Here is a 203-nt window from a genome sequence, read left to right on the forward strand (position 1 = left end):
TCCTCGGGGCGGCCCGGGCACCTGCCCGGCCCTCCGTGCGTGGGGCCGTCTGGCCGAGATCTCCGCCGTGCGAGGTCGAGCGGTTCCGGCAGACCACCCAGGGGTCCGAAAAACCCAGGGAGCCGCGAGGCTCAGCAGGGCCAAACACGGTCGCGAGAGCGAGCAGGGGCGCGCTGCGGTCCCCCCCCGACAGGACCACACCA

The sequence above is a fragment of the Chrysemys picta genome, unplaced genomic scaffold (assembly GCF_011386835.1).
Source record: "Chrysemys picta bellii isolate R12L10 unplaced genomic scaffold, ASM1138683v2 scaf100, whole genome shotgun sequence".
NCBI classification, from domain to species: domain Eukaryota; kingdom Metazoa; phylum Chordata; order Testudines; family Emydidae; genus Chrysemys; species Chrysemys picta.